At 39.6% G+C, this 12422-nt stretch overlaps 1 protein-coding gene across 1 annotated transcript in view; it reads left to right on the forward strand.

The window, feature by feature from the left end:
• The first annotated feature begins 1069 nt into the window (after positions 1–1069).
• LOC148847412 (uncharacterized) overlaps positions 1070–12422 on the forward strand; it is a 58378-nt gene continuing 47025 nt past the window's right edge. The window contains exons 1-2 of the transcript XR_016101380.1: positions 1070–1876; positions 2031–2104. The gene's annotated coding sequence lies outside the window, so the exon portion shown is untranslated. The remainder of the gene's footprint in view (positions 1877–2030; positions 2105–12422) is intronic.

Consider the following 12422-nt stretch of genomic DNA (forward strand, 5'->3'; position numbering starts at 1 on the left):
AGTATTTTAAAAGGAAAAGCAAGTAACAGGATGAAGGTTTGTTCGAGGATTGACTCAAAATTGCTGGGTTGGGCATTAATCTTCCCAAAATTTCAGAGATGTGTCAAGTTTGTTTGGAGTAAACCTCTAGGCATCACTTGAAATGGGAGGGGGTCTTTTTGTTTTGCTTTGTTTTTGGTTCTCTCATCACCTCTTTGATGTAATCCTTGTTGTACATTCTCTTTTATGTTAATAAATTTTCTTTTTATTTACTACCAAAAAAATGACATTTTCCATGTGGCCATGGTCATGTTCAGTTGCAACCTTTTTTCTTCACCTGGCAACTGGTTTCCTCCTTTTCTATGAATGACCTACTTTTTCTGCTGGTAAGTGTATGTGCAAGCCATTGATGCTAGCTTTATGCAACAAGGGATAACTAGGGCTGAGAAGAGGACTTAGAGAGGTTGAAATGGGGGCTCTTGATGAGCTGCTCTCTTTTTGGTTCCCTCTCTTTCTGACAGTTAAGTGTAGTGGGCCTTCTCATGTGTGCCTCTTTTTTTAATATCCTCATTTCTGTTGATTAGGTCATGTCTTTTCTGGCTAAGGAACTTTGGTGTAGTCCAATACCTACCAAAATTAGGGCTTTCTGTTGGGAAGCAGTTCTTTATAAGATAAACATGTGTTGTGATGCAAAAAGGAGGCCGAATTGGTGTCTCTTCCGTCTTCCCTAATATCTGTTGTCTTTGTCTTGGCTATGATGAGACGACAACCCACTTACTAATCTCATGTTCCTTGCATCATATATTTGGAAATAGTTCTCCTCTCTCTTTGGCTGCAGGTGAACTCCTTGTGTTGCAGGCCTCTTTGAAGCAAGTTTTTTAGGCAATCAAAGAAAAGGGGTAAGACAATGTGGAGAGCTACTAGAGCTACAATAATTTGGGCAGTTTGGGAAGAAATAAATAACTACATATTTCAAGAATGGGTAACATCAAATGAAGAGTTGATCAACAGAATTTCTTTTCGCTTGGCTCATTGGCTTAAAACATTGGACCTGTTTAAGGAAGTTTCCATTGATGATATTTTAAGAAATTGAACCTTAGTTTTGATGGGAGTTCTTATGGCAATCCATGTCCCTCTAGCATAGGAGTAATAAGAGATGGTGGAAGGAAGGTAGTGGTGTTGTATTTTGACCTATAGGACAATGTGATGCTCTAAGAGCTGAAGTGTTAGACCTCCTATAAGGGCTGAGATTGGCAAGACAACTATGTCTCCAGCAAATTGAAGTGGAGGGAGACTCAAAACTGCTTATATGGTGGTTGCAAACAAGTAGTTTGGGAACTTGGATTCACAGGCAAGCCTTGAGGGAGATGGATGTCTTTCAAGGGAGTTAGGTGTAACATTTAGATGGGTGAGAAGACCACCAAACGGTTTGGCGGACACTCAGCTAAACACGGTGTTAACAGGGGTGAACTTATTTTGGGCTAAACTGTAACAGTGTAATCTTTTGGGGGGATAGAAATCATTTGTTTTGGGTGAACTTGTAAATACCACTATGGGGACTTGACCACCAACCACCACTGGCTGTGTTTCTCTTTCCTTGACCGTGGATGCATTCTAGGTTCTTTTTTTGTATTATGGTTTGCAGCTAAGTATGTTTGATCTATTTTTCTTTGGAGGCAGTGTTCTCTGTCTGTAGTTTTAGTTTGCTTCTTGATTGCTAGCTTAAGGTTTCCTGTGCTATGGTTTACAGTTGATTTGCTTAGGTTTTGCTTTGTGTGGTTCTATTGGTGGGATTATGGTGCCGTATTTTTCATTGTTACTTGAGTCAGTTCTCACCTATTGTTCTTGTGTTCACAGGTTCCACTTTGTTGGTGGTTGTTGGCAAAGATAGACCTTTGTATACTTTTTTTTCTTTTGGTTCTTTGTTTCCTTCTGTTCATTTCATTTTTTTTTTGTAATTGTGTTCCTTCTTTTTTCAGAGAAAGTTTATTTGACATTACTTGATTTAGTTACTTGATTTCAGTTCTAACATACTGTTCTTGTGTTCGCAGGTTCAGCTTTACTGGTGGTTGTTGGCAATAAAGAATATTCTTTGCATATTTTGGGATTTTTTTTGGGTTCATTGGTATTCTTTCAATTCCAGTCTACTGTTTTCTAGTGTTCTGTTCTTGTTCTTTCTCTGGTTTTTGTTGGATGTTGGTGCTTGGTTTTTGTTTCAGCTTCTGGTTCTTGGTGGTACAGTTTGTGCTTTGCTGTGGTGGATCTCATTTCTTTTTTTTTTTTTTTTTCTTTTTGTTAAGAATAAGGTTTCACGATATGTTGTTTACATTGTAGCTTCTATTGGGTGGTCTTCAATATTTGTGCACTGGTTGGTGATTCTACAAGGGCTGAGATACTGGCTGCAGTACAAGGAATACAGGTTGCCAATCAACTAGGAGTGGAAAATTTGATAGTTGAGGGAGACTCTAAGGTGGTAGTGGGTTGGCTGTTGAATCCAAAAACAGTTTTCTGGGGTTACAGGGATCTTCTTAAGAAAGTTAACTGGTTCACAAGGAACATGTCACTAAGCTTTCAGTGGGTTAGCAGATTGGAAAATGCAATATCTGATACTTTAGCGAAACAAGGGGTCTCAAGGAATGATTTATTTTGGGTTACGTTATGATTGTATTCTGTTAATAATGTGGTTGTGCTCTCACCTCTAAGGGGAGGTAACAGCTTGTGCCTCCTAGGGTGAATGTACATTTCCTTTTCTTATTAATAAAATCATTATTCACTTATCAACAAAAAAAAAAAATTGTGTGCTGGTTATTCATGTAGGAGAGGCAGTGCCAGGTTTAGTTTCTGATTTTTTTTCCTTGAATTACTTATTTTCTTTGAAGAATAAGGTGATAAAAAAAAGAATAAGGTGTCTTGATGTGTTGCTTTCGTTAAGGGGGTGTTTGAAATATTAATGGTTTTGTTTTCTAAAACAAAAATATCTGCCATGTTAGCTTTTCTATTGGGTGGTTAATCACTTTGTTTGTTTTATGCTTTTTTTTCAATTTATTTAATATAGTTTTTGGCCGCCTTCTCTTCTCTATGGTTACTTGGTATTTGTTATTTATTTCTGTCTATTTCTTCCAATTTTTGCTTATTAGTAAAAATGTGGGGGAACAATAATAATAAATTTTATAGGTGTTATTGTTATTTCAGTCAGTTTCTGTTCTTTTACTCATTTATTTTTCAATTTGCAATTTATTGACCTTTTTTTATCTGGTTGGTCAGCAGTAGTTTTTTTTTTTTCTCTTTCCAACTTTAATTCATTTTTCATAGCTTCTATTGTTATTTAATACTGTTTCTGGCCTTGAACAAAATTTCCCAATTTTGGAAATAAGGTCTGCTTTTTTCTTACAGTTTGTATGGTTTCTCTGTATCTTTATGGTTGCTTGATATTTAGTACTGAAATAAGTAGCCATTGAAATTTGGTTGATGCACATGTATACGATGATCCAACCAAGATTGGATATGCATATAGAGTATGCAATGGAAAGAATCACTAGGCAAGGGGAATAAGGGTATATTGGAAACAAAAGTAGAACCATGGCAACAAGATAAATATGAAAAGTAAACCTAAGATAATTTGGGTGTCCATGAGGCTAATGAAGGAAAAATAATATAAACTTAAAAACTCAGCCAACTCTCTCTTTTTATATAAGGGAGTAGATAACCAAAAATCCTATGGCAGGGAGGCAAAGTCAAACTTTCTCCAAGAAGCAATCAACCTTGATAAAATTCAGATACAATTTCCGTACGATTTCAGATAAGAAGAAGGAGAAGAAGAACTGTTCCAGTCGAACTAGAAAGAAAATCTACTTCTCTAGTCGGCCAACCTTTATTTATACTTTTCTAAATAAACAAGAATTACTCTTATGCCCTCACTTAAGTGAGAGCCACATCAGCTAACTTAATATCTACTCATCAGTACAATTAACATATAACTTAATATAAAAAGCCTATATTACCCTTCTACAGCCAACTCTAACACTCCCCCTCAAGCTGGTGAGTATATGTCATATAGTCCCAGCTTGTTACATATGTAGTTCACTCTTCCCCGATTCAACCCTTTGTTAAACAGATCTGCCCATTGATTTCCTGTGTTCACATATGTTGTACTTATCACTCCATTAAGCACATTCTCACGTACAAAGTGGAAATCAACTTCTATATGCTTTATCCTTTCATGAAACACTGGATTAGAGAAGATATGAACTGCAACTTGATTATCACAATATAGCTTCATAGGAGTGTCAATCGAGTACCCCATCTCCTCTAGGAGATGCTTCAACCACAAGAAGAGAAACAACCTTTTGAAAAGAAAGGATTGCTTAAAAAGTTGCTAGAGAGAACAAGAAGGAGGCGGCAACTAGGGTTCAGAGAGAGAGATTTTCGAACATAACCTCCTCCCCTTAATTCTATTTTGTTAAGTTAAACTTTAGTAATTTACAAAGAAGCCCCTAGTTGGGCAGAAAATTAAAAAACATAACATAAGAAAGAATAAAGTCCAGATTAAGGCCCATTACAACAAAGAACATAAAAGATAAAAAAAAGATAAACAGCCTATGGGCCATTCGGCCCATCTTTTCTACACTCCCCCTCAAGCTGAGCATAGATGTCAATCATGCCAAGCTTGCCAGTATCATGCTAAAGTTTAGCCTTGGGAATGCCCTTGGTGAGGAAATCAACTAATTGTCATTCAGAAGTGATGAAAGGTAGACACAACTCTCTAGAAGCTACTCTTTCTCAAATGAAGTGTCTATCAACTTCAATATTTTTAGTTCTGTAATGTTGTATTGGATTGTGAGCAATGTTCATGGCAGCCTGATTATCACAGTAACATCATTGGCTTATCATGCTCAATACCCAGTTCCTCCATTAAGGATCTGAGCCACAGTGGTTCAGAAACTCCATAAGCCATGGCTCTATATTCAGCTATGGCTGAAGATCGGGCAACAACTGATTATTTCTTGCTTCTCCAAGAGACAATATTACCTGCCACTAAGCTACAATACCCAGAGGTAGATCTTCTATCATCAATGTTTCCGGCCCAATTAGCATCTATGTAGCTTCAAGTTTCATATGGCCATGCTTAGCAAATAGAATTCCCTTTCCAGGGGAACCCTTAAAATAACACAGAATCCTATCTGTTGCTGCCATGTGAGTATCCCTGGGAGCATGCATGAACTGACTAATGCAACTGATAGCATATGCAATGTCTGGACGAGTTATGCATAGGTAGAGAAGTTTTCCAAGTAGTCTCTGGAAAACTCCCTTATCTTTCAACAATATTCCATCTGAAGCAGAGAGTTTATGACTCATATCAATAGGAGTAGTAACTGGTCTAGCACCCATCTTCCCTGTTTCAGGGGAACCCTTAAAATAACACAGAATCCTATCTGTTGCTGCCATGTGAGTATCCCTGGGAGCATGCATGAACTGACTAATGCAACTGATAGCATATGCAATGTCTGGACGAGTTATGCATAGATAGAGAAGTTTTCAAGTAGTCTCTGGAAGACTCCCTTATCTTTCAACAATATTCCATCTGAAGCAGAGAGTTTATGACTCATATCAATAGGAGTAGCAACTGGTCTAGCACCCATCTTCCCTGTTTCAGAGAGTAAATCAAGTACATACTTCCTCTGAGAGATAAGGATCCCATCCTTGGATCTAGCAACTTCTATGCTAAGAAAGTATCTCAATTCCCCTAGATCTTTGATCTTGAACTCTGTATGAAGGAAGGATTTGAGATCATTAATCCCTGATACATCATTACTAGTCACAAAAATATCATCAACATACACAATCAGGTAAACGACCAAGGATCCTCTCCTCTTCACAAAGAGGGTATGATCAAACTATGTCTGTACATAGCCGAAGCTAATAAGGGCAGCCCTAAACCTTTCAAACCATGCTCTAGGGGACTGTTTAAGTCCATAAAGAGATTTCTTTAGCCTGAAGACCTTTCCTTTCATATCTGCTTCGTACATCCCTAGAGGAAGAGACATAGAGATCTCCTCATGTAACTCTCCATTTAGAAATGCATTCTTTACATCCAATTGACAAAGTGGCCAGTCTGAATGTGCAGCCAGAGATAGCAGAACTCTCACAGAGGTCATCTTGGCAACAGGAGCAAAGGTCTCCAGATAATCAGTGCCATATGTCTGTGTATAACCTTTAGCAACCAGCCTAGCCTTGTACCTTTCAATGGTGCCATCAACATGATATTTAATTGTAAAAACCCACTTACAACCTACTGGATCCTTCCTTTCAGGCAAATCAACAACTTCCCAAGTGTCGTTCTTGTGCAGGGCAAGAATTTATGTTCTCATAGCATCCCTCCATTCTGGAATAGTAAGAGCTTCAGACACAAACCTGGAATTGGGTTAGAAGCAACAGAAGAAAGGTAGGCAAAATATGGAGATGGCAAACTATATGAAAGGTGTTTGGAAATGCAATGTGTAGTACACTTCTTTTTTCTTTTCCTAATATCAATAGGGATATCAAGGTCTGGGAAGGATGACTCCAAAGGGGTTGTATCAGTACCTGTTGTCTCTTCTGTGGTTGGAAGTGCAGGAGGCTCATGTGCTGTAGGGGAAACAATCTACTCATTTATGGTTCTTTGTCGTTGATACAACCTGGGATTAGAAAGAGGACGAGGAGGTAAAGGAGGAGGGATAGGAGCACTGGAATGAGAGTGAAATGACTGATCCTCCCTTGACTCATTTGAAGGAGTCATCGTCTCAATAGAAGACTCAACTGGGACAGGAAGGAGAAGAGCAAACAGCTGTGACAAATTCTCCCCTTTTGGACAATGCCTCTCCTAAGAAGAATCATAAAAGGAAGAGAGCTCATAAAATGTGACATCCATGGATACATACCGAGTGCCAGTCTTCGGATCAAAATGACAGTAACCCTTTTGTGTGGGGGAATAACCAAGGAAGATACACTTGTGGGCTTTTGGTTCAAATTTGCCTCTGGACACTTGGGATATGTACATAACAACTGCAGCCAAAGACACGAAGAGGAATAGGAAAAAGATCCTTGCCCGAATGAAGAAGATTGAAGGGAGACTTAAACCCCAAAACCCTGGATGGCATACGGTTGATTAGGTAGGTTGCAGCGAGTACAACATCACCCCAAAATTTTGTAGGGACATGCGAGGTAAATAGAATATTTCTTGCAACTTCAACAATATGCCTATTTTTTCTTTCAGCAACTTCATTCTGTTCTGGGGTCCTAACATAGGAGCTTTGGTGAATAACCCTCAAATCAGTGAGATAGTAAGTCAGGTTTTTCTCAAAATATTCTTTTGCATTGTCGGATCTGAAAAATTTAATTCTGGTATCAAACTAGATTAGGACAAATTCATGGAATTGCCTCACAAGTTTGGGAATTTCATCACGGGACTTCATAAAAAATATTCAAGTGAACCAAGAAAAGTCGTCAATGAACAACATAAAATATTTGTAGCCACCCATAGAAGGTAAGTGGTAAGGCCCCCACACATCAGAGTGCACAATATGAAAAGGAGAAGATCTTTTATTGCTCAAAGGATAACTGCTTCTATAATGTTTTGACAATTCACACGATTCACAATGAAGACTGGACAAACTAATTCCCTTAAACGGTTTTGGAAATAAATGACTTAGTGCAGAAAAAGAAAGATGACCCAAACAAAAATGACATAACATGACTCGACCAATGGACTCTATAGATGTAGACCCAAAAGCAACTTTTCTAGGTTGTTCATGGCTCTGTCCAAGAGTGTCCAACAGATATATTCCATTCACCTCATGGCCACTCCCAATCACTTTTTGAGACTCCAGATCCTGAAAAACACAGTAGTAAGGAAAGAAGGTTACACAACAGTTCAATGACTTTGTTAGGCTACTTACGGATAACAAGTTTGTATTTAGCTTGGGCACATGAAGAGCAGAAGGAAGTACCAAGCGTGAAGATATATCTTGATGTATATTATTAGAGTAGTCCTTGTTGTACAGTATCATAGTTCTTATTATTTTATTTTTTCTTTTTATCTTTCAGCCCTGTAAGGGCATTCTTGTAACTGTACGTACTTTTTATCTCTTTAATATAAAAGATGCTCTTTGGGGTGGGGGTCGACCATTCTTGACACCCCTAAATCTGTTTTCTTCTAGATCTGAATTCAGTTCACATGGTATCAGAGCAGGTTACTCTTTAATCTTCCTTCTCTCTGATCCATCTTGCCTTCGTGATCTATTGAAAACCTACAATTCTGCTGAGTGGTCCTGGACTGTTTGACCTCCGTTTTCTGTGCACCCAGAGAGAGATTTTATTGGATCTCTCTCGTTTGACCTCCGTTTGCAGCAGGAATCGTAAGGAGTTGTCGCCCAACCCTTCTCAACATATTCTGAAATTTTTACGGAGATCCGTGAAGTTTTGAGAGAGATCTGGACTCTTCTTCTTGGCAGTTGCGCCCAGACTTTCCTTTTCTGGACTATGTGTTCAGCTTTTCTTTGTTTCGGATCTTGAACAATCTTCGGTGAAAGTAAGGGGTTTCTATCTCAGTTTTTTGACTCTCTTGGATTGATTACAACCTATTTCACTTGTCTTTGGATCAAGTTTTACTTCAGATTAGTCTCTTTAAACTTCAACCGAACCCTATTTGTGCTATTTTCTTGCTGTAATGGCTTCAGAAAGAGGTGATATCATTCTAGTAAAGATGAATGGACAGAACTCTGGGATGTGGAAGTTCCACTTCGACTTTTATGTTGAGGGAAAGGGTTTAGAAGGATATCTGAATGGAACGGTCACTAAACCAGCTAAGACCGAGGCCAAAGCTTTACAACAATGAAAGTTGGACAATGGTAAACTTGTTTCTTGGAGTCTGAGTTCTATTGACTATTATATATCTGTACCTATGAGGAGAATGAAAACAACATATGAGATGTACATGTATCTAGAAAAAGTTTATCAACAGTCCAACGTATCTAAGCAATATCAGATAGAATAAAAAATATTCTCTTATAGCCAAGGAGATAGGAGGGTACAATAGTATTATTCTGGTTTTCTTGATTTATGGGCCGAATATGAGATTGTTCACATTGAACCCTCGGATCCAACAGAGTGTGAAATATCTTCAGAAGCACTTTGAGAAGAGAAAGGTGACTCGGTTCTTGATGAGACTTAGACCTGAATATGAGATAATCAGGTCCAACATTCTGAGTAGGGGAACACTTCCAGATATGGATTCTGTTTTAGGGAACTTCTGAGAGAGGAGTTAGACTTTTCATTGCAGCCGATTTGATGGGAAGATGGCTGAAGTTGGGGCTGAAACAGCCTTTGTTGCTCATGGGGGTAAGAAGCCAACCTCCAAGGACCTCTCCAAAACCCAGTGCTATGAGTGTAAGGGTTTTGGACATATTGCATCTCACTGTAAGAGGAAGAATGTGTGTACCTATTACAAGCAACATGGTCACATCATTATAGACTGTCCAGCCCGATCAGCTAAGGGCTCTTAGAAAAAGACTCAGCCCTGGGCCTATCAGGCAACAAATGGACCAACAACAAAAATTGTATCTACCAAGGGCGAGTCTTCAGTGAAAGGTGAATCAACAGGTGTCATGGATGATGAAAGGGTTCGACAACTGGTATTTTCTGCTATTTCCTCTGCTTTCTCTTCTATTGGCTTGTCTAGTAAGTTCTCTGCATATTGTTCTTCCCCTTCACATGCTTGGATTATAGATCAGCCTCCCTAATCTAATTAGGAGAGGGTTCCTTAATCCAAATCTGATATTTGGATCTGGACTCTTGAATGGATAAGACTTATCTTATCCTTCAGCTAATCCTATCTTGCTTCATTTTAATTAACTAATTTAAGCCCAGTTCGATTTGGGCTTTAGGCCCATTAAGCTTATGTGCTCACTTAACCTCTTAACCTGCTACCCAGTTGACTCTCTTTGTATGGAGTGGGACCCAAACATTGATCTACACATCAACCACATGGGTTTAGCCTAGCCTTTATTACAAGGCCTAGCCGAATTCACTATAGGAGACAATGAACCCCAGAGTCCATAACCATGGGCTCTTAATGGGCCCAACATTTACACTAAATGGTCATTGGGTCCAGCCACCTTATGAAAACCCAAGGACTGTGGGCAGATGCAAGATTAGCCCATTAGGCATTGTTAGCGTAGGGGTATTTCTGTCTTTATACCTTGATTGATGTTGCTGACTGTAATGTTGTGTTGAAACATGTGCTCTTAACTTAAGTAAGGGCACATGGGTCTTTTCGGTTATGTTTTAATAATAATATAAATACTTATTGGTCGACTGGGAGAAGTTGAGTTGACTCTTTCAGTTCGAACCAGAATTCTCTCCTCTCTTTCTCTCTTTCTCTCTTTCTCTATCACTCTTTCTTCTTCTACATAATTGAACTCAGTCAGGCCGAACTCTAAGGCAGACCTGAATTATAACATGGTATCAGAGCAAGTTAAATCTGCCTAGATTTCTGCTTGTCTAGGGTTCATTCTCTGTGCACCCTATCTAGGGTTTCCTCTTTTTTTCTGTGTTTGATTGGAGATAAGGAAAAGGGATGAAAAGGAGTGATCGCCCTCTTCCCTTGGGGGTCTTTATGCCTCCAATCACGTCGTATGTGGTCGGTTGCTGTGATTTCTGAGATCGCCCTCTCCTAGTAGAGGAAGAATAGAGGGCCGAACTGTGTGTGGCTGTTGTGTGTGGACTGCTCTCCTGCTCGCATGGGTGTTACTTCAGCGATAAGGTAAGAGATTTCAGTTCTTGATATCAGTTATGGATGAAATAGGAGGTGTGTTTCAGATCATTTGCTAGTGTTTTGGCCAGTAAGAGCTAGGGTTTATGCTGGTTTCTTTGTACATGTTGAAGGAAGAGATATGATCATATAGTGGTGAGATTTCAGGTAGTTGTAGGAGCAGGGTTTGTGGTGTAAAGAGCACACATTCCAGCAACAATTAGTGCTGCAATCAGTGTGACAGGTGTGACCTAGTGGTGTGTAGTGTGTAGATCTCAGTGACAATAGAATTCAGCAAGTGTGCAGAATTGGTGATAACATAATGGGAGACAGTAATGATTATAAACCTAGTGTGATGGTGCCTACAGACTACCTGAATGTTCAGATGACCTCCATTAAGTTAAATGGAGAGAATTATGTGCCTTGGGCTAAATCCGTTGAAGTCTTCCTAAAGGCAAAGAAGAAGGTAAAACATATCAGAGAGGAGAAACCCTCCTCTGACTCTCACGAGTATGAAGATTGGGAGCAAGAGGACGCTCAGATCATCACATGGTTGTGGAACAGTATGGAACCCAGGATCAGTGTGAACTTCATGTTCCTTGATACTGCCAAAGACGTGTGGGACCATGCGAAAATATTGTATTCGGGGCAGGACAATACAACCAGAGTTTATCAGCTTTATCAAGAGCACTTTAATCTGCAATAGGGCAATCAGAGTCTTGAGGAGTACTATGCCAACATGAGGAACATACGTAATGAGTTGAATGTCTATCATCCTCTCACTTCTGATGTCAAGATTCAACAACAACAGAGAGAGCAGATTGATGTGACTAGATTTTTGGTGGGACTAAAGTCTGAATATGAACTAGTACGGGCTCAGAGGATTTCTATCGGATCTACTGAGAACTCTATTATCTCAGATAGATTTGCCTTTGCTGCATCGAGAGACCGTGGTGGTAGAGGTGGGGCTCGGGGAGCTTAGTCTGGCCGTGGTGTTGGTAGTGGTTCTGCATATGGCCGAAGTGGCAATGGTGGATCTACTTATAAACGTGGTGGTGGTCATACTGGGAGCAGAGATTCAGGGGGAGCCCGTGGTAGAGGACGTAGCTCAGGCCCGAGGAAGTGCACTCATTGTGGTATGGATGGATATACCATCAACTATTGTTATGATTTACATGGTCCTCCCTCAACATGGGCCAATCATGCCGCGACCGGTGACTCAAGTTCCAGCTTTAAACAGGAGAATCATTCATCTGACCAGTTGCCTCCTACATCCACAGATGGTCCCATGAAGGAGATGGTGAGTGTTCCCCGTGATGAATATGAGAGGTTTATCCAATCACAACCGAACACGACGACTTTTGCTCACTCAGGTATGGCTTGTCTGGCATCTACACCCAATCCCTGGATCATTGACTCTGGAGCCTCTGATCACATGACTGGAACTCCAGGTGTGTTTTCTTCCTTATCTCATTGCTCAACATCACAATCTGTCACCCTTGCTAATGGTTCCACATCCTCAATTTGTGGTGTTGGTAGTGTTGACCTAGATTCTGTATCCCTCTCATCAGTTCTGTATGTTCCTAAATTGCCTTTTAACCTTATGTCTGTTAGTAAGCTGACCAAATCACTTAACTGCTCCATTACCTTTTATCCT

This window comes from Nelumbo lutea, chromosome 6 (assembly GCF_056320005.1).
Source record: "Nelumbo lutea isolate HS-2025 chromosome 6, American lotus-T2T, whole genome shotgun sequence".
In the NCBI taxonomy this organism is placed as follows: Eukaryota; Viridiplantae; Streptophyta; class Magnoliopsida; order Proteales; family Nelumbonaceae; genus Nelumbo; species Nelumbo lutea.